Consider the following 8,794-nt stretch of genomic DNA (forward strand, 5'->3'; position numbering starts at 1 on the left):
CACATATAAATAAGAAATACTTTGGAAACATTGTCATATAATGCTGTATCAGTTAATTTTGTTACAAACAATACAAACCAATTGAGAAGAAAACCATAGCTATTTTTCTCACATTTTTATAGGCCAACAAAGACTTTGGTAGTTCTGCTACAGGCTATGCAAACGTTTTTCATGACCACTTTCCCACCAGATTGGGGTTATATGACTGTGGCTCAGACATGTTAGCTTACATATGTGTAGTGCCCCAACCCCAGCAGACTACCGTTATTTAGGTGGTCACAAGAGGTCCAAGAACAGAAAGTGTCTGACCAATGAACATTAGACGCTTTCTGTTCTTGGACCTCTAAGTACAGTCTTAGAGTCCTAGAGCTATGTGACATATTTCGTCAGTAGGATGGATGATGTGACAGACTTGACAAGTGTGTTTTCTTTTCCCCATGGGTTTACCCACTTTCTGTTCTTTTTTTTCCACCATTAAAAATTTATTTATTTTATATGTGTAGGTGATTTTTCTGCATTTATGTCTGTGCCCCACATGCATGCCTGCTGCCCATTGAGGCATGTAGAGGTTGCTTGCCCGAATGGCTAGTTTTCTCTAGCAGTTAAGTCACTTTGACAATGGCATCCTAATTTCTGCTCAGAGTCAGAACGAGGATTGCCTAACGACAGGACTCCTTCACTCCTTCCCCCGTAGTTAAACAAACAACTAGCTCTATTTTAAAATATAAGCTGAGTTTCCTAAACTTAATGACTCACCTTGAACTGGTCCTAAAATACTCAAACAAATAATGAAATTTTGCCCAGGGAATTTGAAACAGGAATTAATGGTCACCAACTCTTTGTTTTAAAATACTGTCTTTTTTTTTCTAACAGGTTTTTCTCATTTAGAATGAAAATGACCCCTTTTATGCTACAGGTGAAGTGGTGGGAATAAAGTCTGAATGAAGTGGTTTTAAGAACCAACAGGAACGCTGGTGGAAGGTGTGGCATTGTGTAACAAGATTTTTACTAAATGGGGCTCTATATCAGTAAACTTATTCCTTTCTTTTGTTGTTTTGGCTAAAATAAAAAGGCAGTAGGAAATTCAGTATATTAATATATATGTATATCATGAATGCAAAGACTTTCAATATGTCCCTGTGACTAAAAAAATAAAGCTTTTCCCTTAGATGAGAAATGCAGGGACAGAATTATTCAGAACTAAATTTCTCAGGCATGATGTTCACCTGTTTCTGGGTATCTCTTCTCATGACCCTGATCATCTCCTAATATTATCTTATCTTATCATTGACCCCTATTCTGGTTCTTTCATTTTCAGTCTATCATAGGAAAGGGACTTCTATTTATTCCCTATTTACTCCAAGTGCCCTGGAAGAAAACATCAATATTCTCTCCTCTTCATTTCTCTGCAATATATATATATATATATAATCATTTTTATATAACCTATACTTCAGCATTTAAATATAATCATAATATCAGAATCCAACAACTTTCCCCCAAATTATATCAAAATATTATTTGCTATTTTAATCCAAAAAAAATTTTTTTTCAGTGCAATTTATTCAGGAACCTTGAACAATCATCTGACCCTGGGTAAAGCCAGCCCACTTTAAATAGCCTCTGGGTAGCCAACATCAGCATGTCACGTGGGCAATGCAGATAGGTCCACATACATGGAAGCAAGCCAGATCCTCAGCCTTAGCCAAATGTGGAGTTGTTTGTGACAGAGAGCACTCACCATCGGGAAGGTGGAAGGCAGAAACCAGCTCCATCTTTCAGGCGCAGCATTACGCAGCTCTCTACAGTTCCCCCTTTTTGTTTTGGACACATCAGGCAAGAGTAGAGGTCTGATCTCTGATATTAGAAATAAATTGGGACTTTGTACTGATGTTCATTTAGGTGTCATCCACCCAAAGAGCATCAGACCCGTCCGGTACCTTTTTCTCAGAGGCGGGACCTGGGGCATCAACCCGCATGCAATCAGACATGCTCTTCTCTGGGTCCAAAGGGGCTGACCCTGAGTGCAGTGCTTAGCCTCGCATCCTGAGCGTAACATTTTGGCTTTTTATGGTAGCCAACCATGCTTGGGGAGACTGTCCTGCTTCAATGGCTGTAAAGGCCTGAACGGTCATGGCTGCATTACGCTGTTGTGAGACTCTAATCTTGCATATATACCACAGGCAAACCAAGGTGACCAACACCAGAAGGCCTGCTAACGCTCCCATGCCCGCCCATTCCTTCAGATGATTCATGGCTGCAGCAATCCATGATGATAATCCTGTGGCTAGTCCTACCTCCACTCTGGTAGAATTTACCATGACAATGGCCACTCTCAGCCGCTCCATCGTAGTATCGAATTCTCCAGTCCAATTGCCTAAAATATAGCTAGACAATTGTTTAGACAGATTTGCAGCACAGGGAAAATTCTCATGTTGTATGCTAGTGACTCAAAGTCCAGCATACTTTCATTGACAGCCAAGTTGAGCGATTTGCCATAGGGTATCAATTTGCTCCTGCGCGAGGTCAATCCTCTGATTGAACACCATCAAACCTCCTTTTAGTTGAGCATTAATTCCTTTTTGTACATCTAAGGCCTGAGCTACATTGGCTAAAAGGTTATTCAGGGTCTGAGCAGTCTGCCCAGTATGACTCATGGCTAATGCCGTGGTGGTAGCTCCAACTGCCGCCAATGAGATGGCAGTAACAATGGCAGCTGTAATTCCAAGATCCCTTTTCTGTCTGAAGAGAGTCATAGCGTGAGGGCATCAACGGGCACAGGCACCCAGCGAGGCATACGAGTAACCAGCTAGTAAATTTACTTTCATTTTCTTTCATTTTCAGTCTATCATAGGAAAGGGACTTCTATTTATTCCCTATTTACTCCAAGTGCCCTGGAAGAAAACACCAATATTCTCTCCTCTTCATTTCTCTGCATATTATATATATATATATATATAATCATTTTTATATAACCTATACGTCAGCATTTAAATATAATCATAATATCAGAATCCAACAACTTTCCCTCAAATTATATCAAAATATTATTTGCTATTTTAATCCAAAAATTTTTTTTTTTTAAATATCATTTTGAGTTAATGACTTTAAAAAGAAGCAGTTTTCCCTGAGAAATAACTAAAGAATTAAAACACAGAGTCTGGCTTAGGAGTGCAGCTCAAATGGTAAAATACTTTGCATGCATAGCACCTTGGGTTCCATCTTCAAGACTCTACAACCTAAGAATGTTCTAGCATGCCTGTAGTCCCAATATTTTTTAAATTGAGTATGAAGATTATAAATTCAAGGTCATCCTCCACTTTATAGTATCTTTGAGGCCATCCAGGAATATACAGAAGATCTTGATTTTTAAACATTAAGATAAAGTAAAATAATAAAAACAAAAACAGAATCTCCTTTTAAGTGTTTTTCCAGAAAGAATTGGTGGGGAAAATAGTACTATTAATTCCAGCAATTTCAAATATCTATTTCCAAGAATGGTAATTATTCATTTCTAGACCTAAATAAAAAATAGAATGTCTTTCTGCCTTTGCATATATGCACTCAGATTTGCATACAGTTTCATAATGCATTCATATGTACTAAATGGAAGCAGTAAATGTTCCTAGAAATAAAGGAAAGTCCATTGAAGTCTGTTAGTTCTAGCTTGACCTCAGCAAATGAACAACTCCTTTATAAGATAAATATTGAGCATCATACTTTAATATGTTTTTTTTTCCAGAAGAAAAATTAACAGAGGGTAAACTCACAAATGTGTATTAGTCCCTATGAGACCATGGCTCTTGGCATTACTGCTTTCATATTCAGCTCCAGCTGTTCTTCAGAATTTCCCAGGCCAGCTCCAAGGCTCCATTCCAAGGAAGTACAGCACAGCTGCAGCTCTTGATTTCACTGTCCCTTCAGACTTCAGAGTGCCAATTATCTATAGCTTCTGAGTTGTTAAAACAAATATGAAGCATATAAACAACAATGTGAATAAAAATATTAATCTGACTTTCTGTGTATTTATTTAAGCTGTCTATCAGGAAGACCTTGAGGACTAGACACAACTTGTAATTGTCTTATTTGAGAAAAACTAATGTAAAAGGAAACAGTGGTAAAGCATGTGAATTTCTGTGATACTGCATGCTTGTGAGAAAGGACCATGTCCTGGCCTGAGGCAGAAGTGACATAAGATCATAGCTGGCCTCACCTGTCCTGAAGGACATTGAGCCTTGGTGTCTGAACAACATTCAGCATCCCAGCAGCGTCCTTGAAGTTAAAATTTCTCTTCTTCATTCATAAGATGGTCTAAGAAAAGTTCTAGGAAAAAAATATGATTTTCTATTACTTAAAACCATGTCATTCCTTTGAAGTAACTGCTGATGAGTTCACAATTAAGTAGGGGGCCAGGCATCCAGGCATGCTTTGTAAGTAAATCTCCTCGCATTATAAAAGAGTCCAAAAGCTGCAGCTACAGCCAGCTTTCTGCTCCAGCTTTCTGACCGCTTAGTGAGTTCCCAGCTCGCGGGCTAGGCAAGCTCATCACAAAATCATTCTGCAGGCTGTCTCCCCATGCTTATGACCTGTTCAGCACTATTCCTCCTCTATCTGCCTACTCTGCTCCAGGTGACCCACTTTCTCCACAAACCCAAGAGCTAGCTAAATCCATTCCTATTGCAGCTATTATTGAATCAGTGAACCTCACCAGAGTCTATCCATCTTCTATTCATGTTATTTTAATGTATAATATCTACTCTAAGTCCCCTTACACACGCCTAAGGACTCGGGACTGTTCTAGCCCATATCAATGGCAAATAACGACTGGGGATATACTGTGTGCAGAATATCATGTTTTGGTGGTCACCATCGCTGTGGACACTATTGTGCCAACTTGAGAGTAGCAGAAATTGAGGTATAGAAAGATTGGGAGTGAGCCCACAGGGAGGATGAGCAGTGGAACTTGGAACGCTGAAGAGTCTCATTACAGGACTCATCACCACACCCATATCCACTTCTTCTCCCCCAGTCACAGAGATTGAATGAATGACTTTGATTACAAGTATGGAATCTCTCCTCAATGAAAATGTCAATGCCCGAAGTGAGAAAATATCTCATAATTTGCTGTAAGAATACTGAACGTACAATGTAAATGGTAAATAAAGCATTCTGGTTGTCTAATTTCTCTTACCCAATTTATTAGCTTCTGATTCCTTTAGAGAGCCAACAAAGGGGATTAAAGAACAGCAAAGCATGAAAATTATTGTGCAAACTCTATTCACCTAAAATACATGTTTTTGCATATGTAATAGGCTTCAAAGAATGTGAATTAAAATGAAGAACAATGAAAACATTTCATATTAGCAGCTACAACCATAGCTCCTGAGGAAAGCATAATGTTCTAACATGTACTTACACACTCCTTTTCGGAGTGGGAGAGATCAAATCCAGGATTCATTCATATGGTCTACATCTATAACTTCTACTTCCCTCTTGACTCTGAAAGAACCATGACCTTCCATCCCCAACACATTGTGCTTGGTTGTTGTTAATTTCCATTCTAACAAGTCATTGGTAGCTCTAGGGAGAGAGCATGGCGAAGAAGTCAGACATCAGACACTCCATCTCAAGAAAGGACCTAGTCTGTATGACTTTGAACCTTCACCACTCCTGGGTTTTCAGAATTCAGACCAGATAGAGGGTTGGTAACTGTGCTGCCTAACAAGGAACATAAAGTATGCATGTTCCCATGTGGCCAAAATAGTTTCAGTCATTCAAAACTGTCAACACCTGAGAAAGTCTTCTGACGCCTTGGAAGAGCACAGGGCCTCACACTGCAGCTTATACCTCACGTCATGAGGTTGCCTTTGATGAACAGAGTTCTCATGCTCAGTCACTCAAAAGACTTAGCTCTCGTGTGGGTGGTCTATGATAAGAAGTGGAGAATAATCATCTCGTGAACAAGAACAGAGGATCTATCTTATTCTGAGGAGGTTTCGTTATTTATTTTTTGTATACAATAAAATGAATGATGCATACATATGGGGAAGTGGCAATAGAGGAAATAAAAAATACTCAGTGTCTCTGTCTCTAAACACTGAGCATGTTTTTGTCTCAAACTTTTGTGAAATGTATCAATACTGTGTGCAGAACATAAAATTCATATACTCTGTGATGGAAGATTATGAAGCCAGCACTTTGCAGTTTTCTAAAACAAGGCCTTCAACCCTCAAATCCCAAGATCATCATTTTGCTTAAGAAAGGAAGTTAATGGAGTTTTAATTAAGTGTGTAAGATGCAACCTGGAAGATGCTGACTTCCACAAAAGCCTGATTGATTCACTCATAAAAATCATCTAGATATGTGCATACTCACCCTTTTCTGGGGCAGATGGAGGCATTATTTAATTTTCAGTTTAATAGAAAACAAACATGGAATAATACCTGATGTAATCATCATCTTTTATAAATTCCTCTTTTGATCTAATGATGATGAGGCTCCCAGGAGGAAACTCTCCATGTTATAGGAGCAAGGAGAGCATACAGAATAGTTGATACTGGCTCTTTATTTTCCAAATGATGTTGTCAGAAAGAATGGTTAATACAGTCATGAAAACCAACCGTGTTTTATATGTTATTGAAGAAAAAGATGCAGAAAGTATACTGGGAGATAGCTGTGCAATAGAGCACTTGCCTAGAATATGCAAATACCTAACTTCAATCCCTAGTGCTGATAGAAAGAGAATTAGGAGGAGAAAGAAAAGAAGGAAGATGATGAGGAGCAAAGAAAGAGGATGAGGAGAAAGCGGAAAGGAATAGAAGGAACTGAAATTACAAAAGGGCTTTAAATTTCCTTCTTTGTTCAATAATTGTGTTATTTTAAAGTAGATATTTTTGGCTATTATGTCCAATAAACTCCATATTGTGAGAAATGACAAAGATCAGCCAACAGTGTCAAGAATGCATTATCTGGTTAGTTGATTCAATTCTAGTAGATATTCAAATACATTAGATATTAGAAAAAAACTTAAAAGACAGTAAAGTGTGGTGAAGGGGATAGATGCCACTAGGAAAAAATATAGATAATATAAAAAATAAACAATATTATATTTGTATCACCATGCTTAAAATCCTGATTATATTTCTGTGGAAACTTCCTATAAAAAGCTCACATTCTCTCAGCAAAAGCAGTGCTAGGAGAGTGATTCCCATGTGATCACAACCCTGGGTTCTCAGGATTGCAGTTGTAATTTCCCTGTGCAAATCACAGGAGCAAAGCCATACCACAGATAAACAGCAGTTCACAAATTCAGTCAGGAGCTCCTGTATGCAGTTCAGCTGATTGTTCACTCTTTATGTTCAGATGTTGGGCATCTACTTCCCATATCTCAGAGTGGCAAGGGATGGTGTGGCACAAGTTCCCCCATTTTTTATGCAGCAAGCCCCCAGCCAGGACATTAGATTTCCCTTCATTATAGACTCATGATCCAATGATTTCATACAGACCTCTAGTTGTCCAGTTTTTGCTTCTGGAATACTTCCCTAGTGATGCAATCAAGCAACAATTTTCAGTTGGAGTGAGCAGAGAACCTACCTGGAGTTTGCCAATTACCTACTCTGACAGTGACAGTAAAATTAAGAAGTCTTATCACGAACCACATTTTAATTAATTAATTCAATTTACATCTTGGTCATAGGCTCCTACCTCCTCTCCTTCCATTCCCACCCTTCTTCCCACATACACCCTCCACTATTTCTCAGAAAAGTGGAGGCTCCCTACCCACACACCTCAGCTCATCTATTCACATGAACACTTAAAGCTGGTCATCTTTTACTGTGGCCAGGTAGGGCAATCCCAACAAGGGCACGAAATCAAAAAGCAGGCAACACAATTCATATCAGAGATATCCCCCACTCCCCTAACTAATGGGCCCATCAATAGAATGAAATGGCAGTCTACACATTAGGAAAAGATCTTCACCAATCCTACATCTGACAAAGGACTAATATTCAGAAAAAAAATATATATAAATAAAGAAATTAAACACCAACAAACCAAATAATATAATTAAAAAATGGGATACAGAGCTAAACAGAGAATTCTCAGCAGAGGAATCTCAAATGCTGGAGAAACATTTAAAGAAATGCTCACCATCCTTAGTCATCAGGGAAATGCAAATAAAAAATTACTCTGAGATTCCATCTTACACCTATCGGCATGGCTAAGATCAAAAACTCAAGTGACAGCACATGCTGACTAGGATGTAAAGAAGGGGGAACACTTCTCCATTGCTGGTGGGAGTGCAAAGTTGTACAACCATGTTGGAAATCAATTTGGGGCTCTCTCAGAAAAGTGGGTATAGCCATACCTCAAGACCTAGTTGTATCACTCCTAGGCATACATACAAAAGATGCTCCACCATACAACAAAGACATTTCCTCAGCAATGTTAGCAGCCGCATTATTTGTAATAGCCCAAAACTGGAAACAACCTAAATCTTCCTCAACCAAAGAATGGGATAAAGAAACTATAGTATATTTACACAATGAAATACTACTGAGACATTAAAAAAAGGAAAATCGTGATTTTTTTTTTACAGAGCAAATTTTTCAATCTTTTCATTCAAAATTTTATTTCAAAATTACTTCAATTTCAATTATTTTAATAAAGTTACATTGTACAATAAACTCTGATTTCATTTTAAAAATCTCATCCTTTGTATACATCATTTATATCATAATAAATTTCTCTTGATCAAAATTTCATTAATCTAAATTTTGATAAAAATGTTTTC

Source organism: Meriones unguiculatus, chromosome 2, assembly GCF_030254825.1.
Source record: "Meriones unguiculatus strain TT.TT164.6M chromosome 2, Bangor_MerUng_6.1, whole genome shotgun sequence".
NCBI lineage: Eukaryota > Metazoa > Chordata > Mammalia > Rodentia > Muridae > Meriones > Meriones unguiculatus.